Below are 24,944 nucleotides of genomic sequence, written 5' to 3'. Positions count from 1 at the left end.
GAAAGACTGTGGCATTAAAATATTCATTTACACTTTGTGGTAGTTCAACAGTGGTCTTATTTCTGGGCAAGCTTGCAAACCATGCAAGGTTGGAAGCATCATAACTTAAATGGGTGCTAAGACTCAAATGAGAAAAAAATAAAGAAAAAATGATAAGAAAGGAAAACCTCTGGGAAGAGCCAAGGCCTTTAAAGAAACCATAAAAATGACAACAATATTGAAACCCCCTTTTTTTAAAAGGGGATTTTTTTTTTTTTTGGCTTAAAATATTTCACTCTAAATGAATTTATGTCAGCTGTCAATGAAAGAATGTCACTAATACACTGTGGACACCTTTTGCAATGCAAATCCACGAGTGCCTTTTTTTTTTTTTTTAACATGGTGAACTTCAACCTAGCAATTATTACAACAAATGTTATAGTCTGAAGCTCAAACACATTTTAGCAATTTTGAAATTGAATTGCATACAAACCAAATAAAGTGTACATCGTGACACACATTCCCACCTAAGACCGTGGGGACAGTTGAGCCTTCCACATCGACCTCAGCGCCTTTTCACACAGGTGCTTCTCTAAGTCTTTGAGGTTGTCTTCGGGCTCACTCTCCATCTTCTTCTTAGGCTCAGGCTCTGCCTCTGGTTCCTCCTGTGCTGATGTGGTCGTGGTGGCCACAGGAGCCATGGGAGTGATGGCTGCTACAGCAGCTGCTGCCACAGCCTTTTCCTTCTTGTGTTTTTTGTACTTCTTGTGCTTCTTATCCTTTTTGTGTTTCTTGTCCTTCGTTTTCTTTTTCTTTCCACCTCCTTCTGGGTCTGAGTTCCTTGCTGGAAATGGGGTTGGTGTTGGGCTTTTAGCCTTTTTGAACAGTACCGCTAGTGACCAATTGGTAGAGGGGGACTGAGACTGGACAGGGGATTGAAGTGCTGGGGGCTTTTTAGCTGCTGGCTCAGGAGATCCTGAGATAGGTAGAGGGGATGAAACCCTCCTTACAAACTGAGGGCTTGGTGAGGCAGCTTTTTGTCTTTTTGGGTTCTGGAGTCCTGGAGACTCTCCTAATTGGCTTAGTACTTGGAGAAAGGGACTGCCTTCTTTGGGGTGATGATGATGCCCCTCTTCAAACAGGTGGAGGACTTGAGGAGGTCTGAGGAGCTCGAGGCTGTGGTGAGGGTGAAGGCCTTATGTTTGGTTGTGGTGACTGGGGCTCCCGGGTAGACCGGCTCGGGGAAGATCTTTTCCTATGCTTTGATGATAATGAAGGTGAACTCTCTTGGTGACTGGGGAGCTTCTTTGTTTGGGAGGTGGAGAATGGGAGACCCGACGCTTTGGTGGTGGAGATGATGATGCCCTTCATTTAGGAGTGGGGAGGGGGAGAAGCCGTTCTTCTCTTTGGAGGTGGAGAAGGAGAGTATTTCCTCTGTATCGGAGGAGAGTATCTTCTTGGGGATGGTGAGCGCCGGTGGGGGAGAGGAGAAGGAGTTCTTCGTCGTGGTGGTGGTGGCGTGGGAGACCTGCACCTGCGAGGAGGGGGGCAGGAGAAGGGGAACGTCGCCTTCTGGTGGGTGATGGGGAAGGACTCCTCCTCCGTCTACCACGAGGCGAAGTCTCTTTCTGGGCTTTCGAGGTGATGGAGAGGCACTCCGGGGAGGGAATGTCTCCGCCGCCTGCCTACTTCACCACTCTTCACATGGGACCTCTTGGGTCGCTCATCTTCTGAGGAAGAAGAGGAGCCAGAATCAGATGAAGACTGCTGGTTCTGTCGTCTGGATTGACGCCTCTGCTGCACAGAATCTGCTGCAGCCATTTTGCCACCTGTAACTTCTTCCGGTTCAGATTACTCTACTTTTCTAGGCTTAGGTTCTGGTGAAGGGGACTCTTTTTTCTCAGTACCTTTATGTTTTGTCACTTTACCTGAAGTTCTCCCTGGAGAGACAGAAACACGACTTTTTCTTGTACGATTTGACTGCTGAGGTGTTGGGGAATGACGAGGTTTTGGCGGTGAGTTGCTGGAGGTGATGGCCTTTGCCTTCTCCTCGGAGGACTTACTGAAAGAGATAACCTACGAGTTTTTCGAGGGGGACTGGATGTCCTCTTAGGAGGCTTCTTTGGCGGTGACCAGGAATGAGATGAAGAGGATGATGAGCTACTTCCTGACAAGGATGCTGATGAACAATGTCTTCGTCTCACTGGAGATCTACTCCTTCTATGCCTGGGTGGAGGTGGCATTCGTCTTGGTGGGGTTCTTCTGAGAGGAGATGGCAGCCTTCTCAGACTTGGCCTCCTTCTAGGTGAGTATGATCTTGATCCGGATCTATGAAGCCGTCTAGGTTGAGTATGAGAAGGAGAGCGACCGTGTCCAGGATCTTGATTTGGAACGTGACTGAGATCTTGGTTGGGTCTTCTCCTTCTCCTTTTCTTTTTTGGAATTTTTCTTCGGAGAAGGTTCTTTAGGCTCTGGTACAGATTTGGGTTTGGGAACTTGGCATAAATGTAAAGTACTCTAGGAACCAAAAGGCTTCTGTGAACTCAAAAGTATTTTAAAGTCCTAAATACAAATTTAAGACAATCCAAAAGAGAAACACATACTTGGCATTTCTTCCTGACCCCTGATGTACATAAAAGCAAGAACAAAAGTAAAAATTTTCCTAAGGATAAAACTAATGTATGGCTGGGGTAGCAGATCTTTTCATTTTCCATGAGCACACTAAACAGAAGAGAAATCTCCTGAAAGTTTGCTCTTCTGTAGAAAACTGGAAGGACCCATATCAGAACTTGATGTTGAAGTTGAGTGATACAAGTGCAGTACAAGGACTCTCTTCTCATGGCAAAATGAGGGTACTGATTAAATATGACACAGATTGGATGTTTTGGGGTTGTGTATTCAGGCTAAGGGTATAGTAATAATAAAGCCATTTGCAGGTAGACAAGTAGGACAGGAGAACTTACCATATCCAAGTACTTAGACACTTTACTTGTACCCATCTATTTCATTTTTTTAAATATTTTACTTATTTATTTCAGAGAGAGAGAAAGCACGCATGTGTATGGGGTAGGGAGGAGCAGAAGGAGAGAGAAACCTAAGCAGACTCCTCACTGAGCATAGAGTCCAACACTGGGCTTGATCCCACAACTCTGAGATCATTACCTGAGCCAAAACCAAGAGTTGGCCACTTAACTGACTGAGCCATCCGACTCACCGGTACCATTTATTTTAATCTTCACAACAGTAATGAGGTAGTTGCTTTTATTATCTCTATTTTATAGATGGTAAATATTTTTGATACTATGTCTGAATGTTTTATCTTCTTAATCCCTGGGACTGATCTAAGGGTGTTTTTGAACTGCTGGTCACTAAGGTCTTTATACTCTAGTCATTTTTTGGAGAATTCTAATGAGTCATTGACTTTTTGCTCTTATGCAAAGCTAGTGGCAAGGGTGCTAGAAATAAAGGAAGTTAAAATGGTGCAATATTTTTTTTAGCAACTGTATTCAGTCACAAGGATATAACCATTGGTTCTATGTGAATGACTTCCAAAGAAGCTATTATCACTTACCTGAACTCTCCACTCCAGCTGTAATCCTCCATCTCCAAATTCTTGAAAGACTCTCTCAAGTAGATATGCTTCTGGACATCTAGTTCAATATTCTAAATCCCAATTCAGAATTTTCTCTATTTTACTTAGCTTCTTTCATGCCTAATTTATACTAAAGACACTAATATCTCTATATGCATTTGAAACATTTTTGTCTTTAGCTTTGATCTCTTACTGCTACTTCGATTCAATTAATCCATTGACTTTCCTTGTAATACTTAGTTCCTTCCTCTCTTATATTCTTACTCATATAAGAATTATATGAGTAATTCTTACCAACAGAGTAAGAGCAGAAGTGATATGGTAGTTTCCTGGCCAAGGCCTTCTCTACTCTTCCCTTTCTAATCTTACAGATGAACCACCTGCTAACCAAAAATATATGCCTCAAACTAATATGTTGAGTCATTATTTACTTGGGGCATCTATTTGTTACCACAGCCTAGCATATCCTAATCTATGTCAGGCATTGTGATAAGCACTTTATATAAATTACCCTCATTTAATCCTCAGAATAGTACAAGGAATACATTATTATTATTCCTCTCTTACAGAAAACAAAACTGGAGTTTATATAGTTCAAGAAACTTGTGCACTGTCACAAGTAAGTTTCAGAACTAGTATTAAACCCAGGACTGCCTGATTCCAAGGTCCACTATTTAGTCAATACTACATGACCCTCCTCACCAATAATAAATGAACAATAATTTTAAGGATCAAAGCTGAGGTGTCATAGTTTCACTGTATTTGGACCTTTTTGAGAGATATTTCAATATTTTGGCTTATTGAATAACTGAAAGTATAGTTCACATAGAACTCCCCTCACCATGGTTATTGATAGGAATTATAAAACTGAAATAATTTATGTTTCATTCAACAAATATTTAAGGAACAATGTTTACCAGGTACTTCCAAAGACACTGGGTACATGAATGGAGACATGGACAAAGAGGTAACATCAGAGCAGAGGGGATAGGAAAATAATAAAGGTATTAGTTGCACACGACGATCTGTAAGATAGCAAAAGCATGCATTATTATTCCACTTTATGTAAGAGGAAATTCAGACAGGTGGTTTAAGATTAGCCTAATCTTATATAATGAGCTAATGATAGAGACAGAAGTAAGACTCTAGTCACCTGACCACAAAAATCCCAAAGAATCCTTTCCAAGAAAGGTGGGAATGAGGGGAGATTATGTTCATAAGACACTAGCTATTCTGTTTTTAAAAAGTCACTTAATCTTAAATTATGCATATGATTTTTAGCCAAGTGCTTTTTAAATTTTTTACAGGAAAAGACAAAGAATATGAAATTGTCCTCACCATCTAGTCATACAGAAAGAGGAAGAGATCTGCTTGTAGAGATATGCTACAAAGATCTTTCTGCATGATGCAAAAATAGAAACTGGCCGTGCAGAGCAGCAGCACCCAATTCCTGTGAATGCGTTACAGAGATGGCTGAGTCACAATATTTCATCCTTAGCTTCCAAGCACACAGATCAATTTAAATACTCTCAATTCGTTTTTATTTGCTGGATTTGCAAAGCAAGTTCTAATTCAGAATGGAAAGGAATACTTAATATTCCCTCAGAGGGCTCCTTCCATTCTAAAATATACCATGTGCATGGCTGTGTTTCAGAAGTAATTGATTACCAGAGTGGATACATTCACCATTCAGTTGCATTAGGCTCCCTTCTTTTTTTGGCTCCTTGGGGAAAAAAGCCATGTGACCAACTGATTTTATGCCTATCTGCAAGGCAGACAAACATATTTTCATTTTTTTAAAGCAAAACAAAGTGACCTTCCTGAGGAATATTGAAGGATCCTTTCAAAATGAACACAAATCTTTGCAGTATAAATAAGCAGCATTAGAGACACTTGTAGAGTCTTTACTAGTAGAAAATCTACTATTCTCTAGATAGCTGAAATAGGAAATGAAGCTAATTATACAGAAAAAAATTCTTTCATTATAAATTCTTTATATAAAGCAAATTATTTAGAGGAAGATGCAATACTTATGTATATGAACTCATTCCGAAAATAAAATCATGGCAAATGAAGTTACATAGTATACTCACCTTGTTTTTCATCATATTATAAAACAGATGGTGCCTTTCTTTTCTATATGTAATCTCCCCAAGAGTGTGGATTTAGCTAGCTTTTTTTTTTAAGATTTTATTTATTCATTCATGGGAGACAGAGAGAGAAAGAAGCAGAGACACAGGCAGAGGGAGAAGCAGGCTCCATGCAGAGAGCCCAATGTGGGACTTGATCCCGCGACTCCAGGATCACGCCCTGGGCTGAAGGCAGGCGCTAAACAGCTGAGCCACCCAGGGATCCCCTTTAGCCAGCTTTTTAAATTTACTTTTCATAACATGTCTTTTTTATTTAGAGCTTGTCATCAGTTTGTAATTATTTTTCCAAAATTCAAAAAAGAAAAACATATGCCAGAATTTCTCAATCTTGACACTATTGACATTTAGGGCTGGAAAATTCATTCTCATTTAGTGGTGGTGGTGTATGGAGCTGTCCTACACATGTTTAGCAGCACCACGGTCTTTACCAACTAGATGCCAATAGTATCTCCTCCCCACCATTCCACTCCAACTTTTAACAACCCAAAATGTCTTCAAATATTATCAGTCGTCCTGTAGAGGGGTGGAGGGCAGGGAGCAAAATGACCCAGTTGAGAACTACTGACATATACTAATGCTGCTATGTAACTTGTGCTGCTTTGTTGCTCAAAGTATCTGGAGGGGCCAGACAACTCAAAACCCAACTCAAAACTCAACTCAAAAATTCTTTGAAAGGATCTGGCTTGACCTCAGGGACTCTATCCATGGGTGATTTCTCCATAAAAATACACTAAAATGAAACTATAGGATTTTTTTTTAAAAATTAGGACAAAGATACATAAGATTCATAGGTGTCCTTGGACTTGCAGGATGGCTTGTTGATTCATCATTTATTAGATGTGTGCCATGTGCTAGGTACAGAATAGCATCCTGCCTCAGGGAGATGTGCTGGTGTCCTGAATGTAAAGAACACTATAACTGATTAAGGCCCTACAATGGATCCTTATGTAATACAAAGAATAGGCAATGTCATCCACATTTTAAAAACAAGGAACTAATACCAGAACTATTAATTAATGTGCTCAATTTTACAGAGCTAGTGTCAGAGTTCACATGTGAAGCCATATTGGTCTGACTCTACAATACATATTTTTAGACATACTTATAATTACAATAGAATGTGCTAATAAGCATACCAATAGATATATGTGTAAGTTTCAGCAATAATAAATGGAGAAAAAGGAGGTTAAATCTGCCTGGAAGGGTAAGAGGCAGTTTCACAGAAGAGTGGATATTTACATTAAATCCTTAAGGATAAATAAAAGAGCTATTTTTTCATCCTTCACTGACTTGTTCACATAGCCAACAATCAAAGAATATCGAAAGCCAATGATGCACAAAGGCACTGTGCTGAGAGTTACAAGGTGTAGGTACTGCCTACAAATTGTGGTCCATGAACCAGTAGCATCACATCATTGGGAACTTGCTGGAAAGAGATATCCTTAGCGAAACCTCCATGTCTTTACCTTCTGAATCAAAATCTCTGAGGATGGAGCTCAAGAATCTATATTTTAAATAAGCCCTTCAGGTGGTTACAAAGAATGCTAAAATTTAAGAAGCACTAAACAATTCATTATATGACAGTTTATTACATAAAAGGTAAATAAACTTGAAATTAAAGGTATAAAGCAGAGCCTTCTAACAAGTGTGCCATGAATGGGTTACAGATGTATTAAATCTGGATCTCCGTGGCCCCTGCAACCACCTCATGGTTTTGGGGTAGCAAAAGCCCCAATTCATTACTTTTAGCTATGAGAAGTCTCATTAATATACTCCAAAATGCTGGAGAAAAAAACTTCTCTTTTCCCTAAGTGCTTCAATGTGAAAACATTGGGAAGCTCTGGTATAGACAATAACTGCTGTCAAATTTCAAGAAAGAAAACACTTTGGATGGGGCTGTTGGAGCAGCATTCATTGGAGTGATGGAATACAAAAGAGCCTTAAACCTGTCACGTTCTTCTTGTAGTGACAGGTAACATTTTCTCTTCTCTCTTTAATCACATTATCCCACTCAGGTATGAGCCCTACCTTCAGCTGATATAAATAAATAAACAGACTCTCTCCAGTGTGAAGGGGTACAAAATATTTTTAGAAATTGAAAAAAATAGACACACAGAGAACTATTTCCAATGGATTCAGATATAAATGTGAAAAGTAAAATAATAAAAACTTTAGAGGAAAATGTAGAATACATTCATGGTCTTGAAGAAATCAAAGTTTTCTTAAACAGCACAAAGGACATTCAGTGTAAAAGAATAAAAAATTGATAAATTGGACTATATTAAAATTTTAAACTTCTGCTATCAAAAGACATCAAGAATGAAAAATCATAGAGTGAGAGAAGATACAGACGCACATTTTATTAATATATATGTGAAAATTATTCACAATTTAAAAAAATGAACAATGGGACACCTGGGTGGCTCAGCGGTTAAGCATCAACCTTTGGCCCAGGGCATGATCCTGGAATCCTGGGATCGAGTCCCACATTGGGCTCCCTGCATAGAGCCTGCTTCTCTCTCTGTCTATATCTCTGCCTCTCTCTCTGTGTGTGTCTCTCATGAATAAATAAATAAAATCTTTTTAAAAAATGAACAAAATCATTGAAGAGACACAAAGGAGGATATATATACAAATGACCAACACACATACAAAATTAATGTTGGTCAGCAAGGAAATGAAATTAAAATCACAGTTTGATACCTTTACCCAGAATGACTAAAAAGACTGACAACAGCAAACGTATTCTGGTGAAAGGTACAAGTACAACTAGTACAACCACAAGCAGAAACTATTTGGCAGGATCTATCAAAACTAAACATCTATACGTCCATTCCTACAATTCCATTCTTAGATGGACCCAGAAATGCACCCAAATGTGCACCAAAGCTCTTGTAAGAGCCACCCGTTAGAAATTACAGATACCCACCTACAATCAAAGGGATAAATAAGTCATTGTATATTCACACAATGGGATACTATATAGCAAACAGGATGAATGAGCTACACTTCACACAATTTAGGTCAGCCTCATAAAAATAATGTTGAGTGAAAGAAGTCGACACAAAGGAGTACATACTGTATTGGTTTAAAGAACAAAAACACAAAAAATAACAAAAAACTAATGTTATTAGAAATTGGGAATTGTTGGTAACTAGAAGAAATATAAAGGAGGACTGGTGATATTCTATTTCACAATCTAGATGCTGATTATATGGGTATACTGAATTATATCAAGGTGTACAAAAGCATGTAAGTGTCAAGGTGGACACACTCAATGTATATTTTTATTAAAGTACATGTGACACTTAATGAAAAAGTTTTAAAAAGTGGACCAGGTAAATTTCTCCTCAAAAGTAATCAATCTAGACACATAAGCCAGACTTTTTTCTATACCTCCTCCCTCACTCAATCCCTCCCTGTCCTCTACTGATCAAAACATTCTTGATTCATATTGTCAGTGCCTTAGTTCAGGTTTGTATTGTTATTGCAGTGACTAGCATAGGCCTAAATGCGTAGGACCTCAGTAAGTAATAGCTGAACAATCGAATGAATGAATGAATGACCATGAAAGCCATGTGTATGGTTTTCTTTCCTGAACTCCTAATGATGCAGCCAAAGTGATCTCTGGACAAACACAAGGCTAATGATAACACTTCATTGCTAACAACACTTCAGTACAAATTCCAGTTCTTTGGCAGTGCCAGCTCCTCCCTACATGTCTGGCTCCCATCTTCATCTCTAGGCCCGTCTCCCATCACTTACATGCCACATCAATGGAACACCAGCTTCCAGGCTCTTTCACTCTTGAATATTTGCCCATCCTGTTTCCTCTTTCTAGAATATCCTCATCATCTAGCTAACTTCTATTTGCTCTTTGTATTTTACCTTGTTATAATCTGATTGAGAAACATTCTTTGACTATCTTAAGTTGAATTAAGAGCTCTGTGCTCCAGCACCAATGCATATATACCTCTGTCATAGCAAAATTAGCACAGCACAGACTGCGTTTTTACTTGCATCTCTTATTTCACAAATAGTAACTTAAGGGTGGGGATTATGTCTCATCTTTGAATCTCTATACCTAGCATAGTGCCTGATATACTTAATATCCGTAGAGGTATATTACTAAATAAATGACTGGCATGACAAATATCATCAAACCAGCATGAAATAACTTTTTGGTGGGGGAGGCAGGTGGTTTGCTATCAGAAAGAAAGCAGGAAAATCAGAGGAAATAATCTGATCCTAGGCAACTGATGGCTTGCTAAGGCAAATTATACCTGCATTTCATTAACAACCTAAGCATTGTGAAAATATTTATGGTTTACTTTATTTTAGACATATTGACATTATCACTTAATCTTCATAAGGACCCCATGTGGAAGGTATATTATTGTCTCCATATATTACATATGATGAAATTGAGGATCAAATAGATTTCATAACCTGTCCCAACTAGCAGAGTTTGGACTTCAACCTATCAGACTATAAAGTCAGATTATCTTTCCTGCACAGGCTGTTTTATAGATGCCAAACTACCGAAATTACTGATGAGGACCTAACACCTTATAATACTGTTCCTCAGGGACCTCCTAAAATAACTTTGGAAACTTATGCTTTTCAAAGTTGATATCCATTTTTTTCAATATATATTTAAATAATATATATATATTTAAACATCGTCTGGGTATATTGTAAATATTTTATTTTATAATAAAACTATGATACCATTTTTTTCCATATGTTCAAGGGAATTGAAATTCCACAACCATTTGGTTTCCAACATCACCCACTTTAAAAAAATGAAGTAAAACATAAGGTCAAATGACAAATTGGAAAAAAAAATTGTGATATGTCACTTTCAATGGGTTAATATTTGAATAAAGAGCTTCTAAAAGTGGAGAAAAACCCAAGAACTCTAAAAAAAAGGGCTACAGAAATGAACATATGATTCACAGAAAAAGTGGCTCATGATGCTTTTAACCATATGAGATGATCAGCCTTGTTCATAATAAGATAAATGCACATTAAAAGTATACTAAGAGGGACGCCTGGGTAGCTCAGTGGTTGAGCGTCTGCCTTCGGCTCAGGGTGTGATCCCAGGGTTCCAGATCAAGTCCCACATCGGGCTTCTTGTATGGAGCTTGCTTCTCCTCCCTCTGCCTATGTCTCTGCCTCTCTCTGTGTCTCTCATGAATAAATAAATAAAATCTTTTTTTTTAAGTATACTAAGATACCATTTCTCACCTATTAAATTAGTACAACTCCAAAAATTCAGCAGCATTCTCTGTTGGCAAGAGGAAAGAGCCATTGCATACACTGCTGGTGGGAATGAAAACACAATGTGACCATTATGAAAAGGAAGTTGACAGTATCTGGCAAAGCTATCAATATGTTTGTTCTTGAATCCAAAAAATGCATTTATTCAACTTATCCCAAAGATACTCAGGCAAGAAAGCAAAAGGACAGATGTTTTGTCGTTATGTTTTGTCCTGGGTTTTGTCGTTAAAAAACAAACAAACAAACAAACAACCTAAAATAGATGCACATTGCATCACAGCATTATTTGTAAAAGGTGAAGGCTGAAAACACTCAAACGTGTAAAGGGATTGGCTGAATAAATTATGCTACATCCATGCAACGGAGAAATAAAGAAATAAAGAATGTCTCTATGTGCCACTATGAGGTTGATCCCAGGATATATTGTTAAGAGAAAAAAGCAATAAGGAAAAAGGAGTGCTTAGGTGCTGTGGGTTAAGAAAGGGCAATACATGGGATGCCTGGGTGACTGTCAGATGAGCATCTGACTCTTGATCTTAGCTCAGGTCTTGATCTCAGAGTCATGAGTTCAAGCTCTGTGTTGGGCTCTACCCCGGGCATGGAGCCTACTTAAAAAAATATTTTAAAAAATAATTTAAAAAAGAAAAATAGGGGATCCCTGGGTGGCTCAGCAGTTTAGCACCTGCCTTCGGCCTGAGGCATGATCCTGGAGTCCTGGGATGGAGTCCCACATCGGGCTCCCTGAATGGAGCCTGTTTCTCCCTCTGCCTGTGTCTCTGCCTCTCTTTTTCTCTGTGTCTCTCATGAATAAATAAATAAAATATTTAATTTAAAAAAAATAATAAAATAAAATAAAATTTAAAAAAGAAAAATAAAGGACAATTTGCATATTGTATATATTTAATGTATGAGATATATTGCATATGTTTGCATGTATATTATATATACATATACAATTTTAAGCTAACAGAAGTATAGTCTATAATTTGTTTTAAATGATTAGCTATTGAAGAAGGAAACAATTAGAGTAGAAGGAATAAGGATAGAAGCTAAGACTCTTACACTACATATTCAAGTTTAGAACCACAGAATTATAGAATATTAAAGTTTTAAAAAGAAATTCACTCAAATGAAGAAATAAAATGAACTAAATGAAACTAAATATTTATCCAGTTGGTAATGTAACTGTACAGAGAGGAACTACTTGCAGTAATTTATAAAAATACAAGCAAATTTATATTCATTTTTATAAATGAATACTAACCATTTCCAATGCTTATATTAGTAGTGCTAGTACTGGTATTCATCTGAAACTCTTATGGTCTCTATTTTAGAACAAAACAAATGAGTAGTTTTATGACATTTTGTCATTCCCAGGTTTTTGTTTGTTTGTTTGTTTTGAGAGTTCTTGCTGTGAGAAAGGAGAACACAGATATAAAATCAAAACAGGGAAGTACAAATGTTGTAGTACTGAATTTAAGTTGAAATCATGAATATGAACTCACAATTATTTTGTCTTAAAAATACATTCGCACACACATCTGTATTTCTTTCATCTAGCCAATGAAAAGGTTTAAACACAATGACTTTGCTTAGTAGCAGTGAGAATTCAAACTGTAACTTCCAAGTTCCATTTGGAGTAAATGAAAAGAGAACTCCTTGGGGAAATGGCTGATTTCAAGTCTAGAGCAGAAAATGTTTATGATGAGGCAGAAGGGTCTTGTCACACCTGAGAAAGCAAGGAAGCTATCAAAACTTACTAAGGTCATGTCAAATGAATCAGAAGCCAACCCGAAAGAAGCTCGCACTGACCAAAGACAAAGAATGGAGAGGAAAAAAATCATGTTAATAGCAAGAGATGAAAGCATATCAAGTATGTTTAAATTCATGAGTTCTTAGTGACCTAAAAACATTAACAAATAGTTCACCATTGGAGAATGATGGTGGGCAAATCATTATTTTGGAAAGTGGTAAATAAAAAGAAAGCACCAAGCATTAATCTTGCCTTTCCTATGTGAATTGTACCAAGACATAACCAAATAGTAGATGCGAGAAAGTTAATAAAAAGAGAATGACTACAATATACTAATTCTGTACATTCCCATTTCAACTCCTAATGAAATAATAGATCTATGTATTTGATAGCTCCTGTTGCTAACATCACAAAAAAAAAAAAAAAGAGAGAGAGAGAGATACACAGATATTAGGTGCTTCTTAACAGAAGAAGACAATGTCATCTATGAGGTAATCTTGCCAAAAAATATAGTACTATTATAGCCTATTTATATCTCTAGATTCAACTATCAATTCACAGAAAATACAAAGAACAAAGAAATTATGTTAAAAGCAATCATCCAAGCCCAGTTTGTATGAAACTCTACAGAACACACAACTCAATTTCTTCAACAAAAAATTTGGAAAAAAAAAATTGAGAGAAAGGGAAAGACAGAACCCATACATGCAGAGACTTAAGAGTCAGATAACCATTTCTGATGTATGGACTTATTTGGATCTTTTTTTTTTTTTTTTTTAAAGCTGACTTGGAAATATAAGCACTGACTGGATATTTTATGATGCTACAACTTACTGGTAATTTTAGGTGTAATACTGATTTGTGGTTATTTTTTTTAAAGTCCTTCTTGTTTAGAGATAAATGCTAAAATATTTACTGACAGATTGACACAACAATTAGAATTTGCTTCAAAATAATATAGGTAGGGGAGATGTGGGTGGGAGTACAGATGAAACAAGATTGGCATGAGTTGATAACTATGGAAGCTAGGTAATGGGTACAGAAGGGTTCCTTGTTACTCTTCCCTATAATCTTTTATGTATTTAGAAATTTTCATAATAAAATATAAAAAACATCCAACAGTTGGAAATATCATAGTATTTTTTTCTTCTTGAAATCTATTCCACCTACCTATCCCAATATCCTAATTTAAAAAGACATTAATAAAAAGCATTTTACTGACCACCTATTCATATTTCTGCAACAAAATAAGTATATACATATAGATTCTTAATTTTTAAAAATTTTCTTATGGTGATATGAATCTAAATGTAAAATTTCTTCTAGGTTTTTACAGTTATTAATAACATACAATTGGTTGAAGTTTTAAAATAAACATAATAAATGTTGATAATTATCAAAGATAATAGTAATATTTTATTTAAATGCATCTTTTAATGTGATAAGTGTGGGAAATTTATGGAGATCTGATTAAGGAAAGCTTCATATTTTTAATTGTTCCTTTGTTTGGTATACCAAATAGGTAAAATGAAAGTAGAATCCAGTTTGAAGTTTGAAGTTTAGCCATAATCTAACAAAGAAAGGTCTTAGATAAAAATTCTCAGACTAGTATGTATTTTTTAATTTTCTTCTTGTTTTTTTAATTGAGCAGATGGAAAGAACAAATCATATGGGAGGCAATACGATGGCCAAAGGGTATATATAATTGATTCAGGGAAACCCTTGACTGCCATCCTGATTAGGGTCTGGATTAGGATTAGATAAAGCCTTCAGAAGGCATTTCCATATAGAACTGCCCCAAGGGGAATATAAATAATAGTGAAAGGGAATATAAGGGAAGGGAGAAGAAATGTGTGGGAAATATCAGAAAGGGAGACAGAACGTAAAGACTGCTAACTCTGGGAAACGAACTAGGGGTGGTAGAAGGGGAGGAGGGCGGGGGGTGGGAGTGAATGGGTGACGGGCACTGGGTGTTATTCTGTATGTTAGTAAATTGAACACCAATAAAAAATAAATTAAAAAAAAAATGCAAAAAAAAAAAAAGAACTGCCCCAAGGGCTCTTCCCTGGCAAAATAGTCACAGGATTCAGAAGTGAGTCAAGGTTGTTAAGTCTTTGGGAGTTAGTTAGAGGGCTCTCTGATGACACAGAATCAACAGAACTGCCTAAGGAATTTTTAACATCAAATTTTGGGAATGAATTTTATGGATGAAAATCTAGAACAGCTGTAGATCTCCTAAGACTGTCCGGTCCAGACCAGGTAGCCTCAGAAGACAATTAAAATTAAAATATGACAAACATATTGAGTGCCTGGGCCTAATAAATAAGTGAGCAATCAGGGAAAAACAAAAAAGGAGAATATTAGGCCTTGAAAATAATTGATAATCAATTTTGGCCATAACTCAGGTTTTTTAAAAATAACTACAAATGATGGCTCTATATGAAGTATATGATTTTTCTTGGGAAAATGAAATGAGACATTAACCTGTAGAGAGGTTATTATCAGTGTTTTAGAGTTACATAAGCATAAAATTATTGAAAAAGAAGTCCAATATGGTAAGTTCAGTATTTCACAACTAACTAGGATATAGTCATTTGCAAGTATAGGGTGGTAGCTGGGGAAGGAAAAATGAAAAAGAAAGCTCATGTAGCCTCATAAGATAATATTTCAACATCCCAATTATCTTCAATTTGAAAGTCTTAGATCACCTAGACCTCAAAAAATCAGTTTAAGGAGACTTTTTCCTCCAACTCTGGCTTTCTCTCTTTTTACTATTCATAACCTTAAAGACTACTAGCTGGTACTTGAGACAAGCAAACTAAGTAAGTATCTGAATATAGGAAGTGGATAATGGGCAAATTCACATACTAAAGAACTGATTTATATTACATAAAGTCAATTATTATTGACAGATTTATAAACTAAACCTAAGAGCATTTTCTCCAAACTCCTACTTGGGAAAGTGCAAATGCAATTAGTGGAAATAGATTTAGATTGCCTTAAATTAAATGAATGTCAAAAATAAGCCAGATGACTAATAATTTTACTACTGTTTAGTTCTTCTGAAATTCAAAGACATTTTTTAATTACAAAAGTGAAATGGTTCATGATCTTATAAAATCCTTTCAAGTGAGACCAGTTTAAAAAATAAAACATGTTGCTTTTAAAATATTTCCGACTTTCAAAAAATGATCCAGGAAATTAGAAAATTATGTCCATATGCATACCCACAATATTTGGTCCTGAAACATTAAAACATTAAAATAATGCTTTATTGACATAAATTCATTGTAAAAGAAATAAGGATTGAAGTTTTAAAAGAAGGACAATATAGATTATAAAGCAATTTCCAGTCCTATAAAGTTTCTTATCTTGTATGAGGGTGTTGTAGAAATGGCTGACTCTCACGAATTTGCTGTAAAAGAGCTCAGAAATTGGTCTTCCAAAGACACAGAGTGCCCATTATTCACTTTAAATGAGGTCAAATGAGGTAATGAATATGCAATCACTTTTAATTGTATGGAAGTCTATACAAATATAAGGTATATTCATTATTACCAGTAGTCGAAATGTCTTAAACCTTCCCATTTCAAATTACTGCAGGGCAAAAAAAGGAGGTCCATGCAGAGATGAAAGAAGGAAATAGAGTTAGATTAGCTAAAATAGGATGAATTCATCATCAGGTATATTTGGTGAACTGGAAATATTAAAATGTAGAATACAGAAAGTATAGAATTGACACTGCTGCTGATGAAAACCATTTATTATGAACTCTTGACTGCCCTACTTATAAATCATGATCAAAGAGTTCCTCAGTGATTTCACCCCCATTTTAAAATCAATCCTGACCTAAAGCAGCCCTAATGAAAAAAGAACATTGGAATCATTTCTTGGGATTTGGACCCAAGGACCCCAAAAGTGACCTCTAGGGTTACTAATAGAAGGTGAATGGGCTTTGCAGTATAAATACAGTTGCCAGGCAACAAATACAAAAGGGTTACGGTAGGACCCAGAAGACCAGCATCTGCTTAGTTGGAAGCTTTTCCTAGTAACATTTTCTTTTCTCTAGCTTACTTTATCAGAAAAATACAGTGTAGGATACATATACAAAATATGTGCTAATTGACTGTTTATGTCATTGGTAAAGCTTCTGGTCAACAGTAGGCTATTAGTAGTTAAGTTTTGGGGGGAGTTGAAAGTTATACATGTATTTTTGCAGGGAATCTGTGCTCCAAACCCCATAATGGTCAAAGGTCAACTATAGTTGTTGTTATTGATTTTGTTTCTGTATTACAATTATATATACAATAGATTTGCTTTTTCAAAGTTCCTGGGCTCTAGTTAGTCCAGTTTTCACAATTATTATTTCATATATACACATGGAAAATAATTCAAATGTTAAAAATCTAATAAAGTTATCTTGGCCACATGCCTTATAAATGAAGGGTAAGAATGATACATTTTAAATTATCCATAGAAAGGAAAAAAGGATTCAAGTTTCAGAAGATTGACATTAAGTAAATGCTCTAAAAGGGGCAGAGAAATTCCCAAGCCCCTGGAGTGGAGGGTGAGCACCTCGTGAGGGGTTTCATGAGATGCTGGTATACTCAGATCACTAGAAAGCTCCTATTTTGGGCACTTTTATAAGCCTTCCTTGCTCACAAGGGTTAACAACTGTGGTCTGGTGCAATACTGTTACACTCTTTAACCTAGAAGATCTTCCTTTCAATTAATCACTTGCCTTTCCCCACCAAAGCCATCAAATTTTATTGTTCATTTTCTTCTTCTGATCAATTATTAATCAACTGGTTAGAAATCTAATAAAAAAATCAAGCCTCAATTTAGAAAAATAAACATAAGTTATATAATCCATATGTAGTCAGTTAACTGTTATGCTTTTGTTTTCTTTTAAAACTTCCATAAGATAATTCATTATGATTCTTTCCAAGTATTATAGAAAGTTATCTCTTGGTAAACCAAACTAAAAATTAATTTAGTGGTTTAGTATTCAGATATTTGTACACTTATTTGTAATAAAAATTGAGAAGACATCATATTATTTTTAATTTTCTTTCTTGACCAATTTCTAACAAATGATTTATAGAAATGTTACTTTTATCTGTTTCAACTACAACCAATTAAGAAAAAAACAGGATGAATGCAGACATCTGAAAACAATTTCTCTATTAAAACTTCCCTTCATATTTTCTTTTTAAAGTATTTAAATTAGAAGTTAATTGAAAGTACCATGTAATTTACTTATTCAGCTTCTTCTAGGACCAGAATTGAATGTGCTAATTTTATTAATCTGAACAATGGTGACTTTGCATTTAAAAACTTAAGAAACAGCCATGGGTAATGGGGCTAAACACTTCAACTTCTCTTTTATTTATCTCTGCCTACTTTGCTAGTTTTCATTATCATATGAGGAATCTCAGCAAATTATCAAACTAAAAACCTATCATATTTCTTCTATTTGGGGGATAAAAATAATTTTTAAGGTCAGAACATTGCTGAAAAGAAAAAAAATCAAATGGATCAATAACATTAAGAAAGAACTTCATGTTAAGCAAGGAATGGAAGCTACATAAAATAACGATATTGCCCACTAAACATACTGTTTTAAACATTCAAGTAATTTTTAAATAATCATGAAAATGATTTTATCTGCTATATAAATTATAACTTGATTCTAATTAATATTGACTTTAATGGCAATAGTTTGACTTATTTCAAAAGTTTGTGTTTTTTGTTGTGTTTTATGGAATTCCACATGTTCATTTGCTCTGGGAAAATCATTTTAAGTCATACATTGGAGGATGCTGGTAGGTATTAGCTATGCCTCCTGGCCATGTGACATACTTATAACATTATGGAGATTTTTGTAAGTAGTGGATAGGCATGCTATTTGGAGTAAAAGACTAAAATGAAAGTTCTAAGCTGAACGCAACTGGTAAAAAGAGAACAGACCTTGGAAAAATGCCAGATGTAAAATGGAAAAACATTCCTCCATTGTATTCCTGGCATCTGGCACCACAGTAGGCACTCAACATATATTTTTGGATAAATGAATGAGAGAGGGCTCAGTCAACTTAGGAAACATTAATTTGAAATCTGGAACATTAGGCATTCGATTGCCTAAGATCTGAGGATTCGTTGGGAGAAATCCTAATAATTTATTAAAAGAGGACATACTCTAATCTGGAGATTTGTAATTTGTAAGTGTTCTGCTTTGATTTGATTTGCTTTTTAAATACCATGAAAGGATTCAGCAAAAATTCCAAAGAGTATGAAGTATATGATATATGAATCAGTGATCTGTTAGTTGTAGTTCAATGCTAAAGTTGTATCTTGGAAGTTTAAGAGGAGAGTCTAAGCTATGCAAAGAACCTAGGCCCACTATGTTGTAGACTTTATAAAATATAATAAAGGATCATTGTCTAAAAGCAACTTCTCATAGAAAAGTGATTTGTAAACTTTATCAATATATTGCAACCCAATATATCAGTTAAAAAAATGGGAATTTGGAGTCCAACCCATTTTGTCTCTCCATTATACTTCACACAATGCAATCAGGAGCTCAAGATTTCTGAGGAATAAAATTTAAAAACCATTGTACTAGATGATTTTTCAGAGGAACCTAAAGGCAAGAACTGTCTCAGGTAGGGAAATGCTGAGAGTTGAATAGTATATTATAGTTACCACTCACTGAGTGTCTACTTTATCTCAGTACTTCATGGAGTTTATCTCATTGATGCTGAGTTAACTATCATTACGCCTCTTTACAATGAGAAGCCTGAGTCTCAGATTAACTTGCTCAAGGTCAATCAAATGCTGAATACATTCTGTGCAGTATCTCTTATTACATACTTTTTCTGGGGTTTTCTTCTTCTGTTAAATAAAGTTTTGTGGTCCTGAGGGACATAGATACTTATAAGTATGTCATATCTCCCAGAGACTATCAGCATTTAGTGTGTCAGTGGGGTGGGATACCTAAAAAGTTTACCATGATCATCTGACCTTTACAAACCATAATCCATCTCTTCAAGCAAAATGTCCCTATGGAACCAACTCTCAGACACCCACACAATTCATTACAAAGCAGAGCTATTGTCTAGGGCCTGATCCACTACACTTAACACTCCTCCCATCCTCCCACAAAGTCCCAGAATACAATGTCACACAGATAAAATGTCATATGATCAGTAAAGTTGATTATACATTTGTCAAAACTCCTAAACTGAACAACATAAAGGGTGAATCCTAATGTAAATGATGGCCTTAGTTAATAATAATGTATCAATATTGCTTCATTAGTTGCAGCAAGTGTTCTACACTAAAGCAGGATGTTAATAATAGGAGAAACTTCTTGAAAAAAAAATTGGGGAAACTGGGTGGTAGGTGGGTGTGGGAAGTACCTAGGAACTCTGTACATCCTACTCAATTTCTCTATAAACCTAAAATTGCTCTAAGAATTGGATTTTACTAGTTTTTAAAAAGTTAATTATTTCCTACTATACTTGAAAAAAGAAAAGTTAAAGAAAATCCAAATCTAGCAGCAAAGAAAACCTTGAAATGGTAACCTCTATAGAGTATGACACATAAGCTCTCTGTTTGGCAGTTGTCCTAAACTGGGTGGTAGGTGGGTGTGGGAAGTACCTAGGAACTCTGTACATCCTAAGGATCAAGAAAATCCAAATCTAGCATTTACTCAGTCTCTTACCTCCTTAGCCCCCAAAACTTGGGAATTTCTATCACATTCACAGAAACTGGCCAGTAGTTGGCTGCACTCACAGTCCTAAAGGGTGGGGCTCAGTGGAAGAGGGCTGTGAGAGAGTTATCTGGTTGGTGCCACATGGATGGCCTGCCCCTGAGACCCTGAATGAATTGGTATAGGTTCCTCAGCAGACAGCAGTAAACCCAAAAAGACAAAACTACTTTGGGGATGCTATGTTCATCAGAATATCAGACTACCAGGATTAACTGCTCACTTCAAAGATTCCTTTACATCTGGGACAGAAAGCTACAATTCTTTCAAGAATGCTAAGTCCTTAGTGTTAGAAACACTGCAGACACTTCCTTCCCATATTGACTCAAATGCTACCTTTTCAGTGTAACATTAACCAAAAACATTTGATCCAAAACTGCAAACTATCCACACTACTCTCTATCTTCCTTTCTTGATTTTTTTCTTTATTTCCCCCAGTGCACTCATTGCCATTCAGCATACATTTTACTTGACTTTATTATTTTCTTACCTCACTAGCATAAGTACAAGGAGGGTAGAGTTTTTTTTTTTTGTTTGTTTGTTTGTTTTTTTACTGTTGATTCTCTAGCCCCAGAACAGTACCTGGCATTTAGTATGCCTCCCATACATATTTGATATATTGAATGAATGAACTTATACTTGGAAATTCAGGGTCTAATGGCAACATGGACACTAGAATAGAAAGAAGTGCAAGGAGCCCAGGAACTTCAGTAGTGACAGCCCTGATGGAGGTAAGTGTCAGGAGACATAAAAAGGGCTTATAAAGAGAATCATTAGAGTTTAAGTTTCCCTTGCTATACTTCCCCCTGGACTCTGCACTCACTTTTTCAGTTTAGTTTTTGACACATTCCATCGGGTCACTGTCTACTACCAGGGAGAAGAGGGCTGAAGATAGAACAGTGGTCAAGAAGATTGGCTGATAGAATTGTAATCCCAGTAAAATTGAATGGAGGCTTCAGCAAAATAGCTTTTTGATTGAAATGGAAGACTTGGGATTTTTTCCCTTATAGTTAGCAAATTAAGGGTAACTAGTTGGCCGTTTAGGACAACTGCCAAACAGAGAGCTTATGTGTCATACTCTATAGAGGTTGCCATTTCAAGGTTTTCTTTGCTGCCACACCAGAAAAAGAAAGAACTAGCCTAAACCACTTAAACACAGTAGGAAACTTAAAAATAAATGCACCCCAAAAGGGTAAGGACTCTACTTAGGGTTCCCACGACAAATCTTCCAAAATCAACAGTGTGGTTTAGCTAAATGTTATCAAAGCTCACTAGCCATACATTCCCATGACATGACTCAGTGACTCTCTATTTCCTGCCTACACTTCCTTTAGTTCTGGACCTCACTGAGAGTTTGCCTTCCGTGTGTAGCTATGCCAGATATTTCTAGTTTAGCCTGTGTAGACCATAAAAACTGTTCAGAGAGTACAAAACATGTGAGAATAAAGGCTTATTTCCCAATTTAATCCACCCTTGTAATTGTACCAGCCATTTAAAAAAAACATTAAAAAAAAAAAACATTCAGAATTCCATCACATCAGGTTTTCTTTGATATCACTTAAAACTTTGTAAGAAAGCACTTCTGTTTTACATTAGAGAATTGTTATGGAAATGCTATCAAATAATATGAGCTCCTCTATATACAATACTATTTAAGAAGCCCTCAACAATAAATGATACACATGTATAAGGGCAGCATGGCCTAAAGATAAAAGACTGAAAAACTTCAACACTTTCTTTATGTGGATTACACTTCCTTTCTTACAGTTTTGAGTAAAATATTTAAATATCTGTGCCTCAGTTTCCTCATCTTCTAAACAGGACAGAAATCCTTGCTGTGTATACATTACCTTTGAGTAAAGCCAGTAGGAGGTTATGGTCTTGAATTGTTTTGCATTATTCCTGGTCTTCTACCCTTCTCCTATAATGGATGGTTTAAATCAATTTTCATCTTGGGCTAACTATCTTTCTACATTTAATATGTTTTATCATTTATTTCAGACAAGGATTGTCTTTTTTTTTTTTTTTTAAAGATTTTATTTATGTATTCATGAGAGACACAGAGAAAGGCAGAGACAGGCAGAGGGAGAAACAGGCTCCATGTAGGGAGCCCGATGCTGGGACTCCATCCCAGGACTCCAGGATCACGCCCTGAGCCTGAGCCAAGAGCTGATACTTAACCAGGGAGCCACCCAGGCATCCTGGATAAATGTCTTTGAAGCAAGTTTTAACATAAGAAATTAAAATACCATAGTAAATACACTTCCCTCCAAAATAGGGCTTGTAATTCCTACTAATATTACAATAATAATAATAATTATTTTATTAAGTTATTTAGAATAATTGGTCAGTTCCTAAAACATCTTCATGGTAGAAACTTCCTTTTGGTTTCATTTTTAATGTTTTTAATATCTAAATCTCTCCCTAACACATCAACCTACTTGATTATATAATTTCCTTTCTTCTTTTTTTTTTTTAAGATTTATTCATTTATTCATAAGAAAGAGAGAGAGAGAGGCAGAGACACAGGCAGAAGAAGAAGCAGGCTTCCATGCAGGAAGGGACTCAATCCTGGGGCCCCAGGATCATGCCCCGGGCCGAAGGCAGCGCCAAACTACCAAGCCACCCGGGCTGCCCTCCTTTCTTCTTATACATGATATGAATATTATTATTCAAGCATTTATTCACATCATACACTTGTGTCATATTAATTACTTTGTCTGCATCACCTGTATGCTCAGGCACATATAATAAGGTTTTAAGTATTAAGCAGCCAAAGAGCTCCCATGTTTGTTCACTCTCTGTGCAATACCTAGGACAGCGGTACATACAGAAGAATGCTTTTAAATTTCATAATGCTGCCTCCTGAAGATAATACAGCTTCTATGTATTGATTGTTTTCAAATAAAGAAGGCATGTGAACCATTTTGTTTCAATATCAATTGGCACATTTCAAATTCTACTGTATCTTTGATTTTTTTAACTCCATAGCCTCATTTCAGGATAAATTTTGGTTACGTGATAATCTAGTCTACTTTGTTGTTATTAACCTACAAGTGTCATTTTTCTCAATTAAACCCCAGATATATAAGAAACAGATGTTTTCTAAGAGAAATCTGTTTGGGCTTATTTTCACACCAGACTTCCTTTGCGGTTACCCTTTCATGCCAAGAAAAATAGACCTTGGCTTTCCTTATAAGTTTTGAGAACTATAAAAAATATGTTAGCTTAATTAGAACTACTTCAGATGAGTCCCATCATTCTGATACCTTTAAATTTCCAAAATTATTAATCTAATTTCTGTCCTAGGAAAACTGATCTAGTGTGCTACTTACTTTAGTTTAGGCTCAAATGTATGTTGCTGATGTTATGTGCTGGATGCCCAGACATAACCAAAAACATGCAGTCTTATTTCCTTTCCATGAAGACTAAATAAATGTGCAGTATATTCTGTGAATAATGGCAGTTGTCTTGAAGTCTGTCTATAAGACAATACTCAGCCTGCATTTTATTTTCACTATCAGCCAAGAGAGTTGCAGCTATCATTGTGACAATGAGTACCTCACCCTCCACCACAGTCTGAGCTTGGGTTTTATTAATACCTTGGGCAATCTCCATCTTGATAAAGAAGTGAGAAGGATTTTCCAAGATCGTAAAACTATTTAGTAAACAAGTGGGAATACTAGTTTGCAGTACTAAATCACAGCTAAAATACTAAGTCATTCCTCCCATCTATCTTCACATTGATCTATTTATTTACCATGTCTCTTCAATATGAAAACTTTCCAAGTTCACTTGGTGGCCAAATTAGCTGATTTATTTATTTTCTGTATTATCTGTTATAAAAACCACCATCAGTCTATTTCTCTCTCATGCTAATTATCATTGTGCCACATCCACAAGTGACAAGTATGCTGAATACTGTTATGTCTCCTCATAGGCCCATGAGTCCCATTCACCATGGAGAGGATTGGGTTTGGTGAAGATGGAGTTAAATGTGTGAGGGCTTCTTGGAATGTATAACCCTTGAAATTCTGAAATGATAAATGATTTGGAGGATACGTGGTTGTTACTGTGGTTCTACCATGTAACTTTAGTACCACAGGAGTTTAAAAATCAGATATTCAAGGCTCTGTAATATGAAACAAAGAGTCTTTTAACCATATGCATCAATGACAATCACTTTTTACTAGTATAATGTAAGTCACTGAAATAGTGTCCAATAAAAAAGAGCTGTGGTATCAAAAGACCAGTTTCAGTAAAAGTAACTAGAATGCCACTGGTACTTCCATATATGTGAACTAAAATTTTAAAAGCATCTATTTCTTTGCAAACAGAGAAAACTAACCCATTTATTCTCAAGCCTTAAGCCAACATGAAGTATTTATAAGAATACCATAAGCAGCTGATATACTTTAA

At 36.0% G+C, this 24,944-nt stretch overlaps 1 protein-coding gene and 1 pseudogene across 1 annotated transcript in view; both read right to left on the bottom strand.

Annotated features, from left to right (window-relative positions):
* The window catches only part of STARD13 (StAR related lipid transfer domain containing 13), a 377,570-nt gene that overhangs the window by 329,348 nt on the left and 23,278 nt on the right, over positions 1-24,944 (bottom strand).
* LOC119877550 lies at positions 361-24,143 on the bottom strand (annotated as a pseudogene).

Source organism: Canis lupus, chromosome 25 (assembly GCF_011100685.1).
Source record: "Canis lupus familiaris isolate Mischka breed German Shepherd chromosome 25, alternate assembly UU_Cfam_GSD_1.0, whole genome shotgun sequence".
Taxonomy (NCBI): domain Eukaryota; kingdom Metazoa; phylum Chordata; class Mammalia; order Carnivora; family Canidae; genus Canis; species Canis lupus.
The sequence above is the reverse complement of the archived record's forward strand: the minus strand, read 5'-3'. Positions and strand labels throughout refer to the sequence as shown.